At 35.8% G+C, this 26,383-nt stretch overlaps 1 non-coding gene across 1 annotated transcript; it reads left to right on the top strand.

Annotated features, from left to right (window-relative positions):
- The first annotated feature begins 4,633 nt into the window (after positions 1-4,633).
- LOC118967822 (small nucleolar RNA SNORA72) lies at positions 4,634-4,769 on the top strand. Its single transcript, XR_005055069.1, has one exon. It is a non-coding gene; the product is annotated as a small nucleolar RNA SNORA72 (small nucleolar RNA).
- Positions 4,770-26,383: the final 21,614 nt, after the last annotated feature.

Genomic DNA, 26,383 nt, shown 5'->3' with positions numbered 1-26,383 from the left:
TTGCCAATATAGTTTCTTAAACAAAGCACAATACCGTTAATCTAGGATTGTCAGGGAAAGAGTTGCTCCAAATAAAGAAATTACCAGTCAGCTAATATTGAAGATTTTATGGAGCAGAAATTTAGAGATCTCATTGTCCTTATAACAAAACAGTTCTTGATCTAAAAGAAATGCCTTTGCAGTATTTTCCCTAAAATATTATATCCTATCTATTTTTAAATCTATCATTTAACCATTTATTGATAAACTATAAGCACAGACTATTATGCCATATATCAATATAATCCATCCACTTTTCAATTTTAGGATCATTGCTTTTACTATTACTCCTCCATAACTGCCTCAATAGCTTTTAAGTTGTTTTATCTAATTCTAGTTTCTCATGGCTGAGACACTGAGGACCTAGGCTCATTAACATGTATACATTAAATAAGGCTCAATAAATCTATGAAGGAAATATTTGAGTCAGTAAACATCATCCATTAGTTTTATGTATTATTTTCACTTACACTAACTTACATAATATTTTTTAAAACCTATAGGTGAGTGTTATTTTGTGCTATTACAGAAAAGGAAACTGATTATTTGGAGAAATGAAATAGCTTACCCAATGTCACCTAGCTGTAAAATGCCGTGTAAAGTCTCAAACCCAATTCTTCTCATTCAAAATCAACTCTAAGGACTCTGTTAAGAGCAATTTCAACTTTTTTGTTTCTTCTGGCTGAGGAATTGTAATCCAGAGGTTTCCTAAAATATGTTTCATCAAATACAAATGATACAAAGTATAAGTACTCAATAAAAGAGAGAAATGCTGGATCAAAAACTTGGTTTACTGCAGGATTTCTCAGAGATTTTTAATATGCTAATATGCTTCATAAAGCTCCAAAATCAGCATTTTCATAACTTGAACCTCTGAGGTGACCCTCTGCAACAGCATACCTCTTCAGATTCCCAAGAAGCAAGCTACAGAAGATAATGTCCCACTGAGGAAGGAGGGTCTGAAGGGTGTACACCAGACCAGTAAGTGAGGTCTAACAGTCTTAATCTTTGCAGTTATCTCTCACTTACAACCTGTTAATGTAACAGATATTAAAATATAAATTCTGAAAGAACTTGATATTTATGTGAATTATTGTCTTTTGATAATACAGAAAATTACTTCTAATAAATAGGATAGGTAAATCTGTCACAAGTAGCTACAGAATATACCTATAAACTGTTGTTAATACATTTAATCAGTTAAAAGCTTAAATTCACAGAAAACATAGACATAAAATGGGAAATCTTAGGCTGCATTTGGAATTAAACAATGCACCAGGGCAGACCATAGCACAGTTATACTGTAACTCTCCCCTGAGATACAATGTCCTGTCCTTAGATCTTCATGATCTCTGTGTCAAAAAAAGAAATCCCGATGCAGTGCAATAATTTCCTCTTTCACAAATTGCATGGAATAAAAATATTTGTACAATCCTTCAAAACTTAACAGATAAATTTTAAAAGTAGTTAAATCCATTTGTAGTTTATTAAAATGTTTCAATGAAATAGCACCATTTTAGCATGAGAAATGTCATTATGTAGCTCATGAAATGAAAAAGATTCTCTGAAGAGAAATGGCTGCCCAACTTACTCACCTGATAAGGTTCTACATCATGGAAACCCTCTTGGCAGCATCTTGCCATGAACATCTGTGAGTGGAAATTTTACTAAGCATTTTATATTTACTATTTTATTCAATACTTAAAACAGCCCAACAAAATAAGTAGGTATATCAGAAATAGTCACCAATTTTACAAACCATAAAATTGAGGTTCAGAGAGATCAACTTGCCTGAAGAAGCAGAACTAGCATTGGAAGCCAGGCTGCCTAATCATAAAGCCCTTTATTTAAACTACCTCTCTCTGCAATGTTCATATTCAGTTACATATTTCATATAATAAATATATGTAACACCTTGATGCTCCTATTTAAATCATACAGTAGCCATGGAGGATTTAAAAGGAAGAATGTATTCTCAGATGATTCCCCTATTTTACCTTAGCAAGCTTCTTACGAGTACAAAACCTCTGTTTTTTCACTCTGACCTTTAACTAACCTCCACTCTTCAGTTGGAAGTCAAAAGACCATGGCATCTCATGATTTCTTCTTCTCTTTTGACATTTCTGCTGTCTCATCAAGGCTTTTACAAATGGGACTTAAGTATGATTAACTGCAGTACAAGCTAAACCCTAAATACAAATCAACAGGGCAAATATAAATGCAAAGTAAGCCAGCTCTAGAGCCCATGAGCGCTTTACCAGAAAACTGGTAGGTACTCAATCTGCAGTTCTGGACTTTGTATGAATTAATTTTAATTCAAAAGACAATAAAAGGGAGAAAGAATTATATGGCTAATTTGGCCTTCAGTAGAGGAGAAGTTGGAAGCAGTAGAATTTAAAGTTAGAAGGACATATCATATCAATCAATCCACAATTATTTATTGAATATATTTACCACTATGCTACAATGCTTAGAATCCCAATCACTGAGTTATCAACTGGAGCTAAAACATAACTAAAGAATTAGTATGTGTTATGTGAATATACATTACTGGAAAGAGGACAGCATTAACTCCCTGGTAACTATTGTTATATTAGCATAATATAATGCAGAACCCTGAGGGGATAGAATGAAAGACAGGTAAATTAGGACTGATTCTGGAGAAGTCCCATCAATGCAGTGAAGCCTTGTAGGATCGAAGATACACCAGAGTTGTGGGGTTTAATTCCAGAAGGTAGCATCTTTGCACTAGGTCCTGGGTACCAGGAAAGTGAAGCAAAGGATAATGTTGAGTTACAGTATTTGGGGCCAAAACCACTAGTTTATCTACAACTTAATGGGAGCTTTTTTTGTCCTCCATTTGTCTATGTAAGTTGGTGTCTTTTTACAATGTAAAGTGCATTCTGACATTTGACACTAAGACCCCACAGGTAGGAAAAACTCCTTCCCCAGGTAATATATATGAAAAGGTCACAGGGTCTATTACGTAAAATTGGTATCATTATACATCCTGATAGTGTCTATTTAAAGAAAATTACAAAGGAACAAGTATGGGTTTTTCTGGTATCCCTCTCATCTGCAAAGAGTGCTCGTCTTCCAACAAAGCATTCCCTCTATCCGGTGGTGTGCTGCTAAGTGTTGAACAACTAGCTCTCAAAGAGAAAAAAAATGTATTATAAATTTTACTGCTTTAAGGATGTATAGTGTGCCCACTGCATTGATGTGACTGAGAAGCTTATTATAAATTCCCTACCAATGACTTCAGTGTGGCTTGCTGTTCTTTATAAAATCTACTATCAGTTTTTTTTTCATTCTATCCCCAAAAATAATGGCCCAAAGTCAGACTATGTATAAAAGCTTAATCATGATCCAATTCAAAAAACAAGTCTCTCATGTCATTGACAAATGAGTATAGTTCTGGCATAAATGTTTGTTGATATTTTCTTTTACATTATAGAGTGAATCTAAAATAAAACAAGGATATATGTCAGACTTAATTCAATTTTCAATGACATGAGAAATATCTTTGCTGAATCTGAGTAGCTTGAAATACTAGAAAAATATTTTCTCAATGTTATGTGCCCTCCACAATGTAACAGCTGCAGACCAACACAATTTTAAATTTAATCTACATTATTAATATTTTCTCCATCATTTTTTAAGTCTAGAAAGTGAACAAAATTGTGGCATTTATTATTTGTACAGTGCAAGTATTCCCATTATGGTCAATTTCAAAACACTAATGCAGGACTGAGAAGAGCAAATAACATTACATACTATTTCCAGATACCATAGATATAAACAGCATCAAAAGCACAGGTAATAGTAAAACATAGTAAAATAATTAGGAAATGATGTCAAGTATTTACTACCTTTGTTTGTAACATAATGTTCACTTATAAGTTATGTAATTTAATTTTTAATAATTGCTATTTAGCAAACAGCAAAATTGCTGTAAATTTAACAATGGACTCTTGCAAGCCTGTATGAGCTGGCTTCAGCCTGTCACTGCCTCTCTCCATCCTAGCTGCCAGGAAGGCAGCATGCCTCCCTTCTCATTCTTCTCAGATGTATTTCCTCAGTTGCAGAATTATTTTGGAAATTCCCTACCACAGCCTCTTTAGTTTTTAAGAACTTCATTATTATTTTCTGAACTGGAATGAAATTTGAGAGATGACTAATGGTCATAAAGAAGGGTGGGCCAGTTAACCATTACAGAGCAAACTGTAAGCTCAGGAAAGGGGTGCTGGGATGTGAAGTCAGAGGACCTGGGCCTGCGACCCAGTCCTGCTAGCTTAGATGTACCTTTCAAATTGTGAGCTTCAGGATTCTTATCCGTAAAATGCATTTAATAGCCACTCCACAGGATTTTTGTGAAGAGTACCTAAGAAAATATCTGCAAAACTGTTTTATAATTAACGTTATGATACAAAATAAATCACTTTATTATCTGCTATTCTTTCAAATAACTTTAACCTTTTCGAATTTCTTTCTTGAGGTTCTGGAAGATTTGGAGGAGGGGTTTTAGAAATGCCTACAAATACCCATCATGTTATGCTTTAAACTTGTGAATTTTTAATTCATTCATAGAATACTGCAAATATTCTCACTGTTCTAATTTTATAATAATTAGGGTAAAGAAAAAAAACATTTGCTATATAAAGACCATGCATGTGTCCCCAGACCTAGTTCTTTTCCCAGGTATGGTTTTATAAATGATGGCGAAAAACCAAGTCTCATTAATATGATGCATCTTAGAAGGGAAATGTCTATGACTCTAGGTTTTGATCAACCTTGAGAAATGATAGCACAGCTGCTATAAAAACTCTTGAAGATAATCACTTCTAATTTGATGACTACCAGTTGCCATTAAATAAATTGTAAAATCATTGTGTTTTCTTTTCTAGGTGATTCTGCTATCATTAGAAGTATTAGAACAGACTGGTGAAAAGTAATCATGCAAAATTTTTCTTTCATAAAACTGGCCAGAGCTTCTTTTAAAAACATTGTTTTCATTTCAGCCATTTTCTTTGCATCTTTTTGTTTTAGTACACTTTCCTGAAGATAAGGAGCAGAGAGAATGAGGCAGCAGCAAGATATGGTGGCAAGACTTTTGGGCTAAGAGCCCAAAACATCCTCGTTTCCATTTTCCCATTTCTTTTATAAAGGGAGAGTTCCTTTCTTGTCCTGGATTTTTAAGAGACTTAATTTTCAGAATTCCTGTCTCAGGACTTTACTGGTATTTACATTTGAATATGTGTGAGGGACAGCAAGTTTCAATGCCTAGAACTTAATCATAATTTAATGTATAGTCCAGCTTAAATCTACTAAGTCTGAGTGCAAAGAGGATTGAACAACATATGTTCCTTCACCCAAAATGTTGTCACAGGCTGAGAAAAGCTCTATTGAACTTTAATGTATTCTTTCCTAAGGTTGTACAGCAGTTGGGGTAGAAGAACTTGGACAACCTGAGAATAACCCCAGACCTTCAATCAGCGTTAGGTCCACAGCTGCCAAAAGTGTGTTTTGTATCATTTTGGTCCTAAGATGTATACCATGAAGTACATTCAGTGTTGAGATTTTGGGGAAACTGCATACTGCATATCTCAAGGGTATCCCATGGAACCCTTTTCCCACATCTGCTAATATCCTTTGGAACACTGGCAGAATTAATTTTGGGGGGAATACTGATTTAGATACACCTTGATTTACAGAATTTAATGGTATAAGTAGGGAATCCCTACACAGTCTGTGCTGGGCTCTAAAGGAGGCTGCAGAAGTTCCAGAAATGACACTGTCATTTGGACTTTAGAATCAATCAATTCACACAGGCAGTTTTTGGTGGCAGATGAGTGAGACATAGGAGATGAGAATGCCTTTAATACACTATCCCGAAAGTCAAGTATTTACTGAACTTGGAGTCAGAAGTCTCTACCTCTTAATAGCTGTATAGCAACCATGGCTGGGTCAAGTCCCCAGTTTCACAGGTGAGGGAAGTGTCTGCTTTCATGCTAACAATATATGATTTTAGTTTGTTTTTGAAGTTAATCTGAGGTCGTGGCTAAGGAGTCTAGCTGTTGTGAACTAGAATTCCCTTACTGGTTATTCAGTTACTCAGTATTTAAAACTTTTGAGGGGGAAATTGGTCATATTTTGATTTTGTTTGCTACTTCATTACAACTGGCAATTTATGATTAAAGACATTTTTCTAGTTTGGAAAAAATCTTGTATGTATTGCAAAATATGTAGACTTGCTTATGAACATTTACATTACAGAAGATACCAAGCATATTCAAGAGAGCTTAAATGTGTGAAATGACATTCAAGATATCAGGGTTTTACATCTAGCTCATTCAAACACATTCATGACACTATTTTAAATTTCTCTGAACCCCATTTTGCTTATCTTTCCACTGCCATGATTAAGCGAAGTAATTTGATGTTCGTTCTAACTCTAATTTTGCTTATTATTTCCTTACAGCTTTCCTAAAGTATGTCTTTAAATGTTGTCTCATTTACATGGTTATCTATAAAGTAATAGCTGCAATTTTTGGCCTTTAGACCCCTAAACTCACAATCAGCCCTTACATAGGGATGTACTTTGAAACAGGTCCTTTTCCTATAGAGGAACAGTCCACAGTCCCATTGTTATTATAGCTACACAGTGATGACTATTTTGCTTTTAAGTCACTGGGGTATATTGAGAAGGGATATGAAAGTAGACAGAAAATTTTAAAACCAAAATATGAAAAACTATCTTCTCCAAGTAAAAATTAAACATCTTTGAATGTATAAGGGAAATAAAACAGAAAATCTGATTTATTTTGTTATACCTTGGTGGTTCACTCTAAAGAATACATTGATTCTGTGAAGATCTATAGAATGTTTAGAAATACTCCTCTTTTTTATGTTATGTTTCTTTTGATATCTAACTCCAAGTTTTCCTATTTCTAAGGACTGATCTCTCACCTCTAACTAGTCCTTCAATCAGCCTCTCTATCCTTAAAATTCTGCCCCTCACAGCTCTGCCACAGAGCTCCTAAACCCACACTCCTTAGCCCTTCTCAGAACATGGGCTGCCAATTCGAGCAAAAAGAAAACTAAAACAAAACAAAATAAAACCTTCAGTACAAGTAAGAATCACTTATATACAAGTGACTGTGATAACTGCCTGGCTCCTACAGTTAGGTGCAGAAGTGAAAATGCCACCTGGGTAATACCTTAGATGATAAGAGACTTCTTGGAATTTATTTATTATACAATAAAGAAGAGTAGGATGTTCTTTCTGAAATATTTTTCTTGGGAACTCAACATGTGAGCCTCTACTACTGACAAGGTGGCATTTTTAGATTAAGCCATGGGAAATCTAACATGATTTACAAATACAACAGTCCAAGAATAACAGCCTTCCTGCCATCCATGATTGGCATAGTTATTATAAACTCTATTATAATCTTATCTTGCTGTCCAACAAAGCTATTCATTCAACAACTAAGCTCACATAAAAGACAAGGCAGAGTCTACTTATTTGCAGAAAAATGCTTTTGAAAAACACAGTCTCATTGCTCAGACAGTATATGACATGGTGCAAGGTGCTTATGATAAAAGGTGGCAGGAAATAAACTTGAAACAGAAATACCAGCTGAGAAGGTGTTTAATCTTTGAGGTGTGGGGTATTACATTCTAGCACTCTCTCTGACTGAAATCAGGCATGAAGGGAAAAACTATCTAAAACAGATGGGGGAAGTACTTTCAGGTCCCTTTGATGTCTGTGTTGGCAAAGCACTTCAGCGTTCACATCCAGTCTTTAATAAAACAGCTGAAGTTCCTGGTTTGTAAATAAAGGAAGCTAAGAGATTGCTGAGTAGGGTATGTTGCACACATAAAAATGCAACTTCACTTCAGTGTATGCCTGAAACCACTCATCTAGATATTCATGCACACACACACACATACAAACACACACACCTCTTACAGTGATCTTATAAGTAACTCCGTACCTGATTTTAACAAGTTCTGTAATTTTCAAATAATTTTTATCATGGAAAACTAACAATTTTCTATAAATTCATATATTCAAAATTCTGAAGAAAGTTGAATAGCCCCTCTTTTCCCACAAGGAAGGACCTGAAGACAATAAGCATGGTAGTAGGGAGACCATACCGGTCTCTGTGTGAATTATCAATAAAAAACTTAAGTTACTTTTCAGCAAGAATGAGGAGCAGACACAATAGTGGTAAATAAAAAAAAATAAAAAATAAAAAAAAAGGAGACTTTGTCAATGATTCAGGTACTACCCAAACTGTCCTGTGCCTCCAAATCCATAAAAGCACAAGGGCTTGCCAAAGGCCAAATAGGAACCAGATAAGTGTTAACATGAGAGAATGCAAGCCCCACGTCCCACGGGTCTCCCTGGTGGATGGTGCTAATGTTCTGCCCAGCCCAGGTTTGTACAGAGTAATTCCTGCTCCGTCCCCACTCTCATTGACACACACGCCTGTGTTTCCATGCTCTTCTGGACCCACTACTTCACACCATCCCCTACCAAGTGCTGCTAACAGGGGAAACCTAGAAAATTTGTGTTTTTCATACAAATCCATTCTGTTCACCCAAGACATATAGAATATCAGGAATTACGAATTGAGACCTAAGTCTGAGATCACCTAAATCCAATCCCACTCAAAAAGAATCCCCTCATATGCTCTTCAGTCAACGAACCTGCTTCTGTGTCTGTCCTCTCACTGCATGCATTGAGAATCCACAGATATGATGAGGGATCAAATTTATCATATCCTACTGGGACACTGTAAATATTAAAGAAACTCATCTATTCTTGAGTTGTGATCTTGTTCTCTGTGGTTTTTAACCTAGAGTATCTGGCTGTTCCTAAGGAGAGAGAGATAAGAGACATCTTTTAAAATATCATTAGTTAGCTATTTATTATAGTTCTTAGTTCTAAGAAGTTTTTAGCATTGGGATTATTATAACCACACCCAGATTTTAGGACTTATTGATATACTTTTTCAGTGTGGTGCCTCCTTATTCACCAGGATTTCTTAAATATTACTGATGAAAATTCTGTAACTATGTTCACAAGTCCCTTCAATAAAATACAGGGTAATTTATTGGAATCAACATCACTTTGTATAAAAGAGATCAGCATCTTCTTTCATCATGTATTTCAGATTTTAATTCTACTTTTCTAATTGGAAACTAATTTTCTTGTTCTTGAATACAGAAGAAAAATCGTTGAGTCGAGAAGTATCTATTATCTCGAGAAGGACAGCATCTGGGGAAACTAGGCTTGTCTCATTCTTGTCCATCTTGCTCCCTGCCCTCTGTAACAGTCTTTCTACAATTCTCTACGATTCTAGCCTTTTGCCTATTTTCATATTCTTCCAGACCTCTCCCCCTCCTTTACAAACATATGGCATTCCATATTTTGAATCCTTTAGAACTTGATTTCATCACAGCATTTTCTGTGGAGTGATTTCGCTGTGGTTGTTATCTCCCCTTTATTTTTCTCCTAAAAATATTTAGTAATTTTACTTTGAGATTTTTACATTTTTCATTCTAGAGGCCCTAATCTCCCCTTAAGAATATCCAATGTTATGATATGCCTATCTCTTTTTTCTCCTCAACTTCTGGAGCCCAACTTCTGTCAAATCTAGAGGTATGCTTGACTGCAACTAATATTTCTTCACATCATTTTTATGCATCCTACCACATTTTCACCCAAGATTCCTATTACTTGTATAGCTCAACTCCAAAACTGCTTTATTCCATCCAAGTAATAAAGTCTTGGCAGCGCTCTGTGCTATGACTATTTCTCTTAGAGTTAGAGCTCAAATGAAAGAAGGTTTCATGAATACATATATTAACACATGTAACTGAGTTAAGAAATAAAGTCACTTTTCCTGACAGACAGTAATTTTCATTTGGCTGATTGGTTTGATATGAAGACTGGCTTTGCCAAGTAAGTAAAATAAACATTTTTCATAAATTATCTAATTCTGTACTTCTGAGATTTTAACAACAATATATTGAAAGTACATGAAGAGAAAGCATTTTATCAAACTATTTATTGGTAAATGTGTATTCAAATTAATAATAATAGCTATTGAATACATCTCAGTAAAGCCTTTTGAGTATACTTCCTATAAACTGAGAAAGAAAATGACTCTAATGGCAGGGTGACAAATTTTTTTACAAGTCAGGATCAAAAGTGAAGGGAACCTAATTGAATTGTCAACTGATAAATTAATAAAATATTTTTATGAAAGATTACTATATGAATTTTTGGCACGTAACTTGGAAGGAATTCAAAGAATTGAGTGATATTACTACACTAAAACTCCTTCCATTTCTACTTATTCTTCTAATTCTTATTTATGACAATAAGTTTCCTCAAAGCTAACATATATATAAAATATAAAAATATAAATAAAATTGATACTGAACTTTTCCTCAATAGGATAACAACTAATTTTTTTCCATGAGCAAATGGCTAATCTTATTCAGAGATTCATTCTCAATATCATTTTACTTTTTACATTTTATAAATATGTACCTAAATTTTCAGTATTTTGTTGTTTTGACCAATTGGATAGTAATATTAACTTTAATGGAACTAAATCTTGAAGTAATTTTTTAACCCTTAGGGTCAGAAAAATAAAAATAATTAAATTTTAATTTATACCGCTATTTTTGTTGCAGAGATACATGATAGTTGACCAATAAAAGAACTTTCAGAATCATAAAAATATGTTGCATTAGAGTAAAAATTTATTGAGAAAGACAATAGAAATATGAATTCAAAGAAAAAAACAAAATATATACATTTTCCAATATTAAATAAGAATTTAAGTATTTTCAAATAAATGTGTCTTGAATCACAGAATTTCAAAACTGGAGAGGAAAATAAAAGCTAACTATTAAATTGGTCTTTATATTTATTTTCCTGCATTATCCCAAATAATTCGGATTAATTTTGTATTCCCTCAAACATCAAATTGACTTCTAAATTTTCCATTCTAAGTTTAAGTGGTTGCCAAAGATGTAATTTCTGTCATAATATGAATACTGACATTTAAAAAAAATTTAAAGTTACATTACTTTTTAAAATTCAAACCCTATGGCAATCGATATTTTACCATCATCCACATTCTTCATCTGTTTGGTGGGCTTCTGCAGTGTTACTTCTCATTGCCTTTCCTATCATCCTCTTCTCAATGTTCTCCTTGGCTTCTGCTGTCAAGGAAAGAGATTGCCACAAAGTCAGTATTTTTTTCCAACTTAGTTTTAAAATTCTGTTTCTTTTGAACCATAAACATGTTACACAAACCACAAACCACTTGTTTACCAGCGATCACCTCCATCCATTCAAATTCTCATAATAAGTATGAATTTGCATTACTTTGTGTTCATATATATTATCTGCTTACTAGCCCATAAGATCTATGCTCAGTAAATGTTAGCTATCATGGTTATAATATTGTCTTCCTGATAAATATTTCAGGTACATGTTTTTATCGATCTCATACACATCATTGTATACATATGTAATTTAAAGAATTTTCCCAGTATTTTCAGTGCTGATCAGTTTGCTAATTTGACATTTTTATTTTGACAATTTCTTCTCCACCTCATATTGCCACTTAAAATACATATTCAGAAGTGGAATATTGTCTCAATGACCATGATATTACATTCTCCTAAACCTTCACTTTTATGCTTGAAATGTTGCCACAGTGATTTCTGCCTGATCTGAATTATTAACTTAGCCCCGGAGTCTAGGTAGCATTTACACAAACTGGCTTAGCTCTATACTCTGGAAAATGAAGAAATTACCACTGCTACTCTACTCTCTGGTTGTCTCTCCCTCCCATGCTTCGACCTGCCAGCTTTTGTCATCATCTACCATTGCTTTTCCATAATCAACATACATAACATTTATAGTCTTTTATATAACTATAATTATCATATTTTTATAACTAAAACTACATTTTGATTCTAAAGATTGAAGACCATTAATATTATCATTATATAAATATTATTCAATACAGAGCCAGGTATAGGGACCAAATACAAAAAGATAAGTAATTTTATTATGAAAGCTGTGCTTCTTAAAGGAGACTATTGAAGGTTCATTGTCAAATAAATTATTTATTTTAAACTCTCATTACTTGATTGTTTCATTTTTCTAGGGTGAATTTTTTGTTAGCTTGTTTATTTTCCCTTGAAAGTCTAATATTTTCTCCTCACTCCTGCACTTATTTTCTTGTTTACAAAAAAAAATGTCTGCCTCTTTGGCCAAATAACTGAGAAACACAGCTTCTTAATCAATAAAATATGTTGAATGGAATATTCTTTTCTTGAAAACAACCTTCTTAGAGACCTGCTATCTTTTCTAAGCTTGATGCATTTGTTTCATTCTGACATTTATTTTTATATTATTCCAAGTTTAATCCTCCTCCATTTTTTTAAATTTCCATGCTATACTCCTGCTTAATTTCCATGTATGTTTTGTTGGAGTAGTATCTGAAATACTGTCTTTTAAGATGATGTTAAATATAATCCTTTTTATGTTTGAATATATTCTCCTTTTGCCCTCAGACTTGATTGATAGACTAGCTAGGGGAAGACCTATAGGTTCAAAATAATTTTGCACAGAATTTCAAAGCTTTGTGTCCTTGCCTCTAATATATACTGATGGTGAGAAGTTTGATAACAATCAGATTTTCATCTCTTTGTTGATAAGTTGTTTCATTTTTCCTGTAAGCTTTGAAGGTCTTCTCTTTGTTTTAATGCTGAACCTTCATTAAGATAGTCTCAGAATGGATACAGCTTCACTCATTCTATTTGGTATTTAATCAACTCTTAAATTTCTTCATTTCTGAGAAGTCTTCCTGTAGTCTTTCTGGATTTTTTCCTCCCATTCATTGCCTCTGTCCTTTTACTTACGTAAACCCATTAAAGAAATATTGAACATCCTAAATGCCCTCTATACTTTTTCCCTTTTCTTCTCTTTGTCTTTATTCTTCCACATTATCAACTCTTTCCAAAGTTTATCTTCCAGCACCTCTCTTCTATTACTTATTTTATCAATCATACTTTTTGTTTACAATAATGACTTCCTGCCTTCTCATTGATTCTTTTATAAAGCAACCAGTTCTAATTCAATAAATAAGCTATTTTCTGAAAAATTCCAAAAGCACAAAGTAGAACTTTTTGAAGTTCTTTTTCACTTGAAAAAGACTAAGCATTAGTTTTTTCCCTTTATCCTCATCCTTTTCTTTCATGTTTCTGAATTTACTCAAATATATGTGCATCCTCAATGCCCTGCTAGTATTTATGAATCAAACACTGTGCTTATAAAACAGGCATCAAACAATGGCTGCCCTAACCTTTTCATAGTTCTGCTAATTTAAGAGGCTTCTCCATGAATCAATTGCTTATATATTCTTAGACATGAAAGCACTGAATATTTAGGCTATGGACATTAGTTATGGTAACCCTAAAAGTCAAAGGGTAATAATGCTGAAACTAGATTAGATGCTCTTGCACAAAATGGCCTGTGAGTAGGAATGTAAACAAGTCTCTGAAGGTATAGCTCAAAATGGAGATAGCTGCACATGGGATAGAACCAACAAGATAATTTTGTTACCTACCTCATCCATCAAGAATATTTACTTGCCATAATTTACCATTTTTCTTCTCTTTGCTGAAAATCTTCTTAATTCAGGAATGAAAATATTGGGCAGTAAAGAAACAACATCATATTGCAAATCTCAAAACCTGCCCTCTAGGCATTTCTGCCAGCAATTAGCTCTAAGCCTATAATAGAGCTATACCCTCCTTGGATTGTAATACAGTGATATTTGAGGCCCTGCCCACCTTAAAATTATATAATGTTAGGAATTTAATGTCCATAAATGGTCTTTCTGCTCCTAGATATGTATGACCTAATCAAACATTAAGCCTATAAAATTACAAATCAATGTATATAACAACATTGATATACACATATTTATTAAACATGCACTATACTTTGTGCTAACACCTATTTCCCCTACTCCAGGATGCTGTGATTGGTCTCCACATAAATTTTTTATCTACATGACCTACTGATGAGTTTTTAAGTACACAAAACTCAAAGGAACACTTGAATTACATCATCGTAATAAATTTAATCAATGATATGAAGCTAAAATAGGTTTTCTTTCTTTATCAAAACATTCACTTCCATATGCACCTTTTGTTTTTTCTCACTAACTAAATCTCACATCGTCCAGCTCTGCACACTCACCTCAAATATCTTACTAGCTCAGTCATGGCTATGATCTTAAGGGAACTCTGCCAATATTCACTGTTTGGGCTATTATCTAATCCTGTTGTCCCATATGTCATCTCTTACCTTAGATCCAATCACTTCGCTTTTTCAACAATTGCAAGTTACTTTCACATTCTTATCAATCAAGACAAGAGATTTGATCTTTATGACTGACAAATATGTGAGTTACACACACAAATGGGGAAACTTTATCACTGTTCCAATTTCCACATAATCTAGTTTTTTATCCTACAAATAACTAAGATAATATTGAGTGCATATTTCTTGGTTACTTAATGAGAACAGTTTTTAATAGCAAAGCAGTGCCATATGGTTTTCAAACCTTATTCAAATATATTACCTCATTTGCGTCTTCAAATTAGTCTGGGGACATAAAAAAGCAAATGTAATCCATGTTTTACAGATTGGAAAGAAGAAGCAAGAAGGTGTAGAAGGATGAGCTACAGTATCTCAGGATGCCAGGAGCCAACCCCATTAATATTTGCTGTATCCTCCCACTACCTCCCACAAAAAAAAATTTGGCATATTTTTTGTTTTTTTCAAGATAGCTCATGATGTCAGCTCAACTTCACTACCTATTTTATACAAATCTTTTTATTCCAAACTTATTTTGTTCGTTAAGCAGGCAGCTCCTAATATGTGTCAGACTTGTGCTAGATACCAGGGATACTATGGTATACAAAGGAAGACATTTTCCATGCTCTCACAGAGCTTTGACCAGTGAAAATAAGACATTAATTAAATAATTTCAAAAACAAATATATATTACAACCACGGCAAATGCTCCAAAGCCAGAGCAGCCAGAGCTTTGGCTGAACAATGAGGCAGAGTTTACTAAAGTAAAGGATAAAGAGAAAACCACATGTGCAGAAACCTTTAACATTAGGAAACATAGCAAATGTGGAGGAAGGAAAAAGCCCAGTGTGAATGGAATCAAGAGAATCAGGGAGAACACAATTTGTTAAGCGGAGGCCAGGCTCCACAAGTTTTAAAAGCTGAAGTTAATGAGTTTTGTCTCTATCCAAGACACAGTGGGATTGTTTATAACTTAATATATATATGGAATATGCAGAATAAGCAAATCCACAGAGACAGAAGGTAGATTAGCGGTTGTGAGGGGTTGGGAAAAGGGAAGAACACAGTGTGACTGCCAATGGATACAAGGTTTCTTTTTGAGAAGATAAAAATATTCTAAAACTAGATAGTGATGATAATTATACAACCCTGTGAAATACTACAAACTACTGAATTCACATTTTAAAAGAGTAAACTTTGTTGTATGTAAATTATACCTTGATAAGGTTATTATTAAAAACAGTAACCAAGAAGTATGAAGATATTGAGAAGGGAATTCTCTTGATAGGATTAAAGTTTTGCAAGGATTATTCTGGCTTCAGTATGAAAAAAATATATTTGAGAGTGGAGGAAGGTGGCTACTGTAGGAATCCAAGTGAGAGAAATTTAGAAAAAAAAAACAATATGACTTAATAATACATGGAGCAATTGTTGACTCCAAATTGCTGGCCATATAGACAGTACAAATCAGCAGTGGAAAAATAAAATAAACAGAAGCCAGAGCAATGGGAAAGCCAAGAGAGTGCTCTGTCAAAGAGGACAAGGAGAGCATTTCAGAAACCTCTATGACCCCACTCACGCTGTTATCGTACTGTTTCTTACCTAACTCCTCCACTAGATAATGAGGTTTTGGAGGCAGGTGTATGTTCTTCCTGCACTTTACTTAGTACTTGGCACATATTAAGCAGTCAGTGAATATGTGTGGTTTGCAACTGAACATTTAAATTTGTTATTTGGTAAAAAGATTGTTACATTAGTAACAATCTTTTTTAAATGCCTTTAGGACAAAACAAAAGCCCATAAATCTGTACTAGAAAAACTTCAGTGCAACAGACAAAAGGAAAAGTTGTCATTTTTCCTGACTAAACAGACAGCTGTATCTAACTCCACAGTATAATGTAAGTGTATGGTATAAACAGAGCTAAGTGAAAATGACAAGTAATAGCAATATGTTAGTAGCAATAGTGGTAAAGTTGCAAATGCTTGAATAAAATTGAAGCTCAAACAAAATGCAAAAGGTGTCTGAATGGTGGCTACAGAGCCACAATATTTCAGACCTGGATTTTTCATGGAAAAAGATAGCCAATTCAGTGAACAGAAACAAAAATCAAAAAGGCTAAAGAAGAGACAAACTTGTGTACTGTTGCTGTAATTTGGCTCCCACCCACCTAGGATTCAGAAAGATGTAACCCATTCCTACTGAGCTGTATTGATAATAAACAAGCTTACTTGTGTAAGAAGTGTGTAAACATCAGCAGTCTACTCATAATAACATATATATACACACACTAACTTCTTAGTTACTAAGTGTTCAAGATATTTACATTGCTCCTTTATTGTGCAAAACTTACTAGCCATAACCCTGATGACCAAGGAGGGCCTTCCTTAGATCGGATGCCCTGAACTGCGAGACATCTTCACAGAAGGAGGAATTTAGGGTAAGGCAGAGTAACTGAGGCTTACCCAATACCGGTCAATACTACTTTGAGAATTTTGCTGAATGCTGGGGACATCTTCAGGGCACTATTAGGGCATTGCTAACTGCTGTATGTGTACATAATAGAAAGAATATTTTCTTTGGATAGATGCTACACCATAGAAGTTTGCATTGATTTATACTTCTCCTGATGTATATGAGAATGTTTGACATGTATTTATAGCTGAACTGAAATGTTCACCCTAACCAATCTTGCTTGAAAACCCTTGTCAGTTGGGGCTTTGCAAGTTAAAAAAAATCTATGCTCTGCACTTATAAAATCCATCATGTCCTTTTCCCTCATTCTAACCTTGTCTCAAAAGTTCCATAAATCACACATCACAACGAAGAGTTGAAATCTCCCTAAATCTAATCTTATTATCTTCTCTTCCTCTTATCATTTTATATATTTCTTTGCCTTACCTCTTTTGTCCTAGAGGTCTGTAACATATATGTACTCCTAGTAGCTTTCTTTGTAAACTTTTTAGAAAAGCATCAACTTACTTAAACTTATTATTCTTATATGAAAATTGGTCAATATGTTCCCATTTATATTCCTTCATCACCCTTTCCAGCTGTAAGCACACTGCATAATAACAAGCCCTAGACTTTTCTGTTACATTGCAGCAGTAAAGACTTTTTAACATAAATCTGTGTCTCATAGTTTTCTTCTTTTATCCAAGCTATGAATGTTTTGTTTCTAATACTACTGGCCCACAGGCACACATATTCGATAATTTTAATTTCCTTCTCTTGTCTGACTTTGTCCAAATGTATTTGGATTACCGTTTCTTCTCTTGTTTTTCTGAACACAAAATAGAAAATTAAAGGTACTGTTTATCAGTTTATTTTCCATTTCTGTGGAAAGCCTAGAAGCTTAAGCCCCAAACAAGAGCATTCTTAAGCTTTTGTTCAAATCAGTTTTGGCTATCAGGACCATCCCTGTAACCTGAAATCTAGTTGTGTCATGGCTGCTGTTCAGTTTTTCCTTCACTTGCCAGAGGCCAGTTGCTAGTCAGACATGGAACCCTTAATTTGGGCCACTATGGGTCAGACAGAGCAGCTACAGGCCGCTCCCCTCCACTGCCTCCAGTAGAAGAGGCAGCAGTAGAGGGGCTACAAATCACTACTCCTACAACATGCTCCACAAAAACAGGTCAATCAGCAAGTAGTTCGTGGAGCTTCTCCATGCTATTTGCTACATAGAAATCCAAATAAGTAAATATAAAATTCAGAGAAGTACCACAAAAAAGAATGTTATCTCACTTTGCTTAATCTTGAAATTCCTACTGTTCTTGTTTGAGAAAATTTTGGAGGTTGTACACCTATGTAAGAACTATTAGCATTTGGTGAGTCAGTCCTCTGGAAACAAAGGTTTCTTCTGGAACCTGTAGATTAAGAACAACAACCAATTCCTATGCATCTAAGTTAATGGCCTTTAGGCCACTGGAAAATCCTTCTAGGACAAGAGGTCTTCATGTTGCTTTCCTCCTTGGGCCTCTACAAGTTTTGTTTATTACAAAAGCCTATATTTTTCAAGGTATCTCCTGTGTAAACTGCCTCCAGCCTATTCAAAATTTGCAGATTAGTGTTCAAAGCCCAGCTCTGTCATTTACAAGCCATCAGGCAATTAGTTTAATACTTTTTAGCCTCAATTTGTTTCTCTGTAGAATTGAGAACAGGTCTACCCTAATAGCACAGCCCACAGCAGAAGGACAAATGAGGGCTACATACCATATGTCTGAATACCTGAAAGTTATCAGATAAACCATGCCTCCTACCTGGCCTAGTCTCCTCTCCCACCCCTCAAGCTTTGCCTCTGGAATGTCCTCACCACTCAGAAAACAGAGAGCCACCTTGCTATCTGTTGGTCTGTCCCTTCCCCCTTCAAGAATAGATGGGAGTACAGGTCTTTGAGGGCCAGGCAGGAAAAGCTCCCAGGCCTCCTAGACAATGATTGGAGTAGCAGAGGGATATCCTTCTGACTCATAGACAAATCTAAGCACCTACCAAAACTAGACCATCTGAACAGATGGGTGAGGTAAGGAGGAAGAGAATGCACCTATTTGGAAAACTTGGTCTGCTTAGATACCCACATTAGTGATTTGGGACAGCCAGATATAAGTAGAAATACCAACTCTTTCTCTAGCTTCCCAGGGCAGAAGATCTGATACACATACATACACACACAATACTCACCCCAGAATCTTCTGGCCTGCAACAGCTATTTTGGCTAATGCATTTATTTTCCATAATTCTTAATAGTCAAATCAACTCCTAACATTTAAGAGAGAAAAGAAAATCCTGTCTTGAAAAGGAAAAAATTTCTTTGTATTTCAATATCTATGATTTGCATAAAATCTAAGGCTTAGAGCACTGATGAGGGGCCCAGAAAGATACCCAGGTCTAAGGGTAGGAATTGTTGCGGTAATTGTACCAATCTCATAGAGTTGTGTAGGTATTAAACATGATAATGCATGTAAACTATGTATTATATCATTGTCAAAATCAGAAGTAATTCTTCTATAAAGTTGGCCTCTAATTCTTGTTAGGAACAAAAAAAAGCAATGAAGCTGTATTTTGAGAAGATGAACAAACCGGGAGGTCAAAGTGTTATTCCAATGATTAATCATTTCAACACACTGAAACATTGCAGCATTATGCTGGACTCTGTGCTTAAAAGATGATCAGTTTTCTCATATACTCAACAATAACTAAATAACCCAACTCTTTGAGAGTAAGCACTGAGGTCTGTCTTCAGTTGATTGCCTGATTTAATGGAATGGGGGAAACAAACCTTTTATTCCCTTATAACTGATAAACAGAGCATTCAGTCAAACTGGAGGATCTCCTACAGAATGTTTTTAAGTAGCAGGTCCCTCCCTGAACTTTCATGTTAATTAGATGGAGGTTGGCCCAATAGAGTTTGCATGAAATTTTACGATTATCATATATTCCAGTTGTAACAATGATACAAAAATTATCTTTTTGAGAAACAAACAGATATTCTTGATCTGTCATTAACTACAATTTGTTAATTGTATGTAAAAGAAGAAAAGTGAACTGCATTATGAGTGTTGCAGGTCTTCAGGCTTTTGAAATGGAATTTGACCAAGGATATTCCATTCAAATGGATGACACCTTAAGTGATATATATGATGTGTGTGTGTGTGTGTGTGTGTGTATATATATATATATATATATATATATATATATATATATATATATATATATATATGGTATATATATATGGTGTGTGTGTGTGTATATATTATATATACATACCTCTGTATTCTTACACATACCTTCAATTTAATCAGACCTTTTGCACACTGAATAGCCCATATTCATTGCTACCTCTAAGCCCTCTAAACTTTTATCCATACTTTACAACGTCCCCCGACTAAACTTCCTTCAGGGAAACTTTGTCCTTATAATGCCCTCTGGATTCCTATCTTTATCACCCCTTTGGTCTCTAATTTTGGCCACATGTGCATACTTTGCTATTGAGATTATAAATTATTCAAGAGTAGAGAACAACAATCAAATGATTTTGTATGACCCTAGAGTGTCTAACATAGTGCTACCAGGTTCACTCAACCACCGAACAGTTAGTTGTATGTGATGGACCCCAGAGGTCTATGCAATAGTTAGTTGTATGTGATGGACCCCAGAGGTCTATGCAATCAATTAGTGCCCAGCCTAATCACCACTTTAATTCCAGAAGTAAGGTTAGACAGGGTAGCAGACTATTTGATCTCTTCTTTGTCCAACATGCTGTCAGATGCCTAACAAATACAGAGAGATGAGCTAGGTTTATATTACCCCCCACTAATTAAAGGGTTTAGTGTGTATGTGTTCCTATAATGAATTATTAACAGAAGCAATTTAAAAGACTCACCCATGCTAATATGGTAGGACCTGAGATTGGATTTGATTTCCCTTCTGTGTTTCCTTTGAAAGCATTCACACATCAGCCACCATCCTTTATGCTACGTCTGTAGGTGTGTCATGTCTGGAGCCTCTGAGGCAGAAATTATGACAGTTGTTGTAGCAGCAGTGATAGAAAGATAATTTAAAAATAATTAACAAGAATAATTAGCATGGGGCCAAGGGAGAAGAGCTTTTATTTTATCAGCTAGTTTGATGTGATTAGATGTGTCTAGAACACAGCTAGAAAAGGGCCTTTATATGGCAATATGAAAGAAACCATGATTTTCTTTCATTTTTATTTCTTTTCCTGCTTTTCCTTCCCACTGAAAGTCAGCAAGAAGTAGTTGCTGTAATCCTCACTGCTTTTTGAAAAATGCCATCCAGCATCTCTTACAGCATATCGCCATTTGACTGAAGATATAACTGCACAGCTTGAATGAAAACACAGAAGTGGAACATCGGGATCTGTCAGCATAATGCTTCTGGGGGCTGTGCATTAGGTGATTACTCTGGCACCAGCTAAGGAGAAAAGAAAGGAAAAGGAAAAGGCCATAAGCAGCAATAGGATTTTACTTGTTTTTGCTTACCATGCTTTACTTTCCTGAGAGCAAGACTAACCTATCCTGGCAGCCAGTAAGATGTTCCCAGCACTGACTGTCTTATAATTGGACAGGACAGCATACATTTTTATCCAGGAATTGCCCTGCTATAGGGAAGCTACACACTCAAGAATGGTCCCCTGCTGAGAAAAGAGCCCTTAGTTAAACAACTCCGTCAGCCAAGAAGAGTATATGCTTTGCAGTCAGAGCGGGCTGAAAAACTAGGCATCCTCCCAAACTAGTACTAATTGAGTGGCCTGGGCAAAACACTTTTCCTCTCTAAACTGAAACTATGTGTAAAGTGGAGATAACAATACTTACCTACCCTGGTATTTGTATTATCATATATTTGAATGCTACCCTTCTTGTCACAGTACTCGTCATTGTCACCAGATAACTTAACTACTCTGAACCTGCTCACTCACCTACAAAATATAGGGAATACTTTTTTCACAGGCTTAGTATGAGAATTAAATGAAGTCCTCAAGAAAAGTCCCCAGGCTATTTCATTGATCAGTATTCATGAGAAAAATCTAAGGAATGTTAGAAGGTAACTAACTTCTTACATTTGAGAAAAAAAAAAAAAACCTTAAGATGTGATGATATAGCTATACATATAGACATCAGGACAGTGGCTTTCATATTCTAAAGATCTGAGCATACTAGCCCTTGGCTATTTTTGTTTGTTTACTTGCTTTTTTGTTTTGTTTGTTTGATTTTTTATAATATATGCAGGAAGCCAAGCTGTCTCCTAAACACTAGATATTTGTTAAGGAATAAAAATATAATTAACACATCATCACACAATTCTGTTTCCCCCAGAACTTGATAGCACTGAGGAATGAGAAAATGGGGTAAATGATGTGGGAGAAGCTTTTAAAAGTGAATGTCATGGTGGACAGGAAATAATTTGTGATGATTTGGATTCTTAAGATACGTTTTTCAGATGCAATTTGCTTAGAGGACATTTGAGACAGAAAGTGGAGAAGAGAGGGCCAAACACATCAGGGGTGAAAAACGGCTGACCTCTCTGAAGTTAACATCACAGTTTACAGTAATTTGTCTTAATCATATCAAGAAGCTCATACCCCAGCAGCTATGGTTCCCTTGGGGGGGTCACTGGATTTTAAAAGAATCCATCCAGACTTGGCTTGCAGGATCTATAAAACTTTACCAGGCTCATGATATTCATTCATTTAACAAGTATTTTTGAGCATGTACCCTACACTAGCAATTGCTCTCTGGACTCCTACTCTGTTGGGAGAAAGAGAAAGAGGCGCTCTCAAGTTGAGCTCAAATAAACAAACATTAAAGTGTTATATAGATTAAAGCTGACCATCACTATGGCTGACAATATCTCATTATAAACAGTAGAGGGAGAGACAGAAAGGACAAATGAGCCTTTTCCCTGCAGGTAGAACATTTTGCCCTTGGTGGTTTCATGAAGTTATTTTACTTTCCCTGTGAGTTTTGGCCCCTTGTTGTACAGCACCATCCATTAGCTCTGAAAAAGCTCTAGATATGTTTGATTATTCCCAGTATGTTAGAACCGAGAATAATTCTCAAATTTTTTCACATCCAAAAATGCGAGAACTGAACATTCCAGCTCAGGTGATATCAACTGAACTTTAACTACAGTGCCTGGAATGTATTACTCAAATATTTATTGACTGAACAAAAGGCTCCAAGATAGAAGAGAATGAAGAAAGTTTGTGGATGATAAGGAAACATTTTCAGAGGAAAGACAGGAGGAATACAGAGTTAGACAGGCTGGCTGCCTCCATAAACTGGGTGTTCCTCACAATTCATTCCAATTCTGCCTGAGACTCCCTCTTCCAAAACATTCACAACCATTAGATAAAAGAAAGCTAACAGTTGGAGGACATTAAAGCTGATTACCAATAGATTGCATTAACATGCAAAGCAATTAGGAATCACTGAAGAGTATTAACATGATAGGCTGAAGCTTTGTGTACCAATCATAACTCCATCTGCAGCCAGACTTAGACACTGTGATTCAAGGCTTCTAAAATGGTATTTCTCAATACCCTTTACCTCACACCCTCTCACATGACAAAGCTCCAGGCCTGCATCTGTCCAAGTAAACCAACACTTCCCATTTTCCAAGTCTACAACTGTGCTTTATTGAAATCACTATAAATCGACACCTTCTTCCTATCCCAAATGGTCTTTAACACTGCCAAATAATCCTTCTGTGAGCCTGCTCCCATTTTTATCTCTAGCTTCCATTTTTTCTTTGTTAGTCCAAAATTCTCATTTAAGCATCATCTGCCATTACTTCCCTCAGCTTTTTCAGATAACCGTATGGCTTCTGTGGATAAAGTGAAAGTTCCTATGGTCAGGATTCTCACCTGGCCCTGGTCGGGTGGCTCACTACACACGTGTTGTCATTGACTATAAACAGGTCTGCTCAGTGCCCTGCGCCGCACAGTGGAACGGCTGCAAGGCTGCGGAAAAGCAGAGATGAGACTGGAGTGGTGGCAGCACCAAGGACAGAGACTGAGATGGCTGCAGGGGCAGAGAGGCTCAGAGGCAGAGAACAGCTTGCTGCATGCAGACTTGCTCTGAGTGGATGGGATTCTAGTGATTGACCTGCCACCATAGGAATAAAGTTGGGTATAAACCCTTTCACCCCAAGAAAGTTCCACTGTCATTTCTTTGGTCTCATTGAATTCATAGTGAATTTGTCTGAGCTGAAACCCATTGGCAAGACAGCTTCCTAGTTCACAACTAGTAAAGCCCATAAGATTTCCCTCAACTTCATTTGCCCACTGATATCTGCACTATTCTTCCCTCCTTTCTTCATACCTTATAATGAAGTATTCCTTGTCCTGTCAATGCAAATCCTTCAACTAGTATTCTACCCACTGGCAAATCACTCTGTTAATTATCCCATCTCTATGCTGTATTTCGTCATTTCATGTTGAGTAGCTGTATATAAATGCACTCAGATTTCTCCTACTTTAAAAAAATGGTACAGCCCTATAATCCCTTAATTGTCTTAATACATATTACAAAATTGCCTTCCAGAAATATTATTTCACTTTATGAATGGATTTTCCTCACTATAAAACTAACAATGCTAATTGGCTGAAAATGAGTCAATGGATCCTTATTGAATACCTATATATACCATATAAATTCTCTAATATAGCATATTAGATTCCTCATTATCTATCCTCTACTCAGCTTTCCTCATCTCTTATCCTTCTCCCTCAGGCACTGTATGAAATACTGAACTATTTCACCCAACATTTGTTATCACCACTCTGCTTTTATAATATGTTTTGCTCTTCCTAAAATGTAGCCCAGTGGTCCTGAGCAATTCTTCTCAGAAGGAAATAGTGGGTAAGACAGCCCCCTGAACCCTGAAGCTGTAAAAGAGCTTTAAAGTTACACTGTGGGCAATAGTAATTATAAAAGCTTCATAAACAGATGAGTAAAAACGTGTTTCAATGTGTATTACTCTATATGAGAACAGATTTGTGGGGAAAATGGAAGTTCCTATGCCCAGGATGCTTACCTGACCCTAAACTACTTGACAATGTAATTGGTCTACTGCTAGGCTACTGCTTCCACACCCATAGTTAATAAGCTATTATTGACTGAGCCACTGTATAATGAGCTCTTCCTAGTGATCTGGGCAGAGGCAAAGATGGAGGTGAATGACAAACCTGCAGACTGCTGGATGCAGACATGATTCTAGGGCTCGACCTACAGGGAGAATAAAGCCAAGCAGAAACCCTTTTACCCAATTGTCTTTCTTGCCAATGGATTTCAGCCCCGGGCAAGTTTGCTATGGATTCAGTATGACCAAAGAAAATAACAGCAAAATGTTCTTGGGGTGAAAGGGTTTATTACCCAACTTTATTTCCAGGTGGCAGGTCAGTCACTAAAATCCCGTTCACTCAGAGCAAGTCTGACTGCAGCAAGTCGGTCTCTGCCTCTAGGCCCCTCTGTCCGCACAGCCATCCCTCACAGCAGTCCTCTGGACCTCTCTGCACAGTCATCCCGCACAGCCGTCCTCTGGGCCTCTATCATTGGTGTTGCCACCACTCCAGCCTCTGCTCTGCTCTCCTGCAGCCTTGCAGCCGTGCCACCATGTCATGCCCAGAGCACTAGGCGGAGCTCTTCTTACAGAGTCAACAGCCATGTACTGCCCACAGGTGTGCAGTGAGCTAGTTAACCAGGGCCAGGTGAGAATCCTGGCCACAGGAACTCTCATTTTATCCACACCAATAATGTTCCTTTGTCATTTCTCGGTCTCACTGAATTCATAGTGAATTTACCCAGAGCTGAAGCACTCAGACAAGACAAGATTTTAAAAGGGCAATGATACAAAACATTAAAACCAGTTAGAGTCTACTAAGGTTGCCCAAGTAAGAGCTGATAGGAGCCTGGAATAGTCATAGAAGTTGAGATAGAGCCTCAGAAAAGCCCCAGGAACAGTATCACAGAGGTCAGAGTAAAAAGAGAATACATCATTACAGAAACCAAGAGTATAGAGTCCAGCATGAGTAGTGATGATCCCAACATCAAATACACGGAGAAGCACCATAAAGGTGACCATTAGATTTGATGACTAAGGAACCATTTTTAACCTAAACAACAGCAGCTATATAGAATAAATGTAGAAAAGAGCAGAGTTGAATGAATGGAAACCAGGAAGTAAGTCAGTGAGTGTCTATAATTTTCCAAGAAATTTGGGTAGAAGGGAAGTGAAATAGACTACACAGGTCTAGAGAGTCAAAGGGCTGTGAGGGTGAGAGAGATTTGTATATTCATCAGCTGAGAAAAAATTTCTTAAAGGATCAGATAGTAAATATTTTAAGCTTAGAGGCCACAAGGTTTCTTTTGCAACCATTCCACTATGCTGTTGTAATACAA

The sequence above is a fragment of the Manis javanica genome, chromosome 13, assembly GCF_040802235.1.
Source record: "Manis javanica isolate MJ-LG chromosome 13, MJ_LKY, whole genome shotgun sequence".
In the NCBI taxonomy this organism is placed as follows: Eukaryota; Metazoa; Chordata; class Mammalia; order Pholidota; family Manidae; genus Manis; species Manis javanica.
This window is presented reverse-complemented; position numbering and strand designations above follow the sequence as displayed.